The sequence below is a fragment of the Penaeus monodon genome, chromosome 20 (genome assembly GCF_015228065.2).
Source record: "Penaeus monodon isolate SGIC_2016 chromosome 20, NSTDA_Pmon_1, whole genome shotgun sequence".
In the NCBI taxonomy this organism is placed as follows: Eukaryota; Metazoa; Arthropoda; class Malacostraca; order Decapoda; family Penaeidae; genus Penaeus; species Penaeus monodon.
In genome coordinates this window covers 37,106,265-37,106,699 of record NC_051405.1, presented here as the reverse complement: position 1 = coordinate 37,106,699, position 435 = coordinate 37,106,265, and positions in this window count along the sequence as shown.

The window sequence follows — 435 nt, the reverse complement described above, 5'->3', positions numbered from 1 at the left end:
GGGGGGGGGGAGAAAAAGAGGGATTTAATTTCTTTCCAATTTCGTTTAATTTCTTTCCAATTTCTGCCTCTGCTCCCTCGTCGTCAGAGCCGCCCTCTTCAACATTATGAATAATTTTTCCCTATTTCTTTTCTTCCTAATTTTGTCTTCATTCCGTGCTTTACATTTTCTTTAGCGCCTGTTTTTGTTTCCGCACTTCTCTCTCGTCTGTTCTCAGTTATTCCATCCTGTTTTCCTTCCCATTTCCTTTTCGTCTTTCCCTTTTGCTTCTTTTTGCCATTTTTATGTACTGTATTTGTTTTCTAAACCTAGTCCCTCATTTCCTTATTTGACTTTTTCTTTTCCTCTTTCACAATTTGTCGCCTTTATCTTCTCCTTTTCGCTTGCTCTTCTCCTTCACTCTCAAAGGGATGCAATCTCCTTCCCATTTCCTCG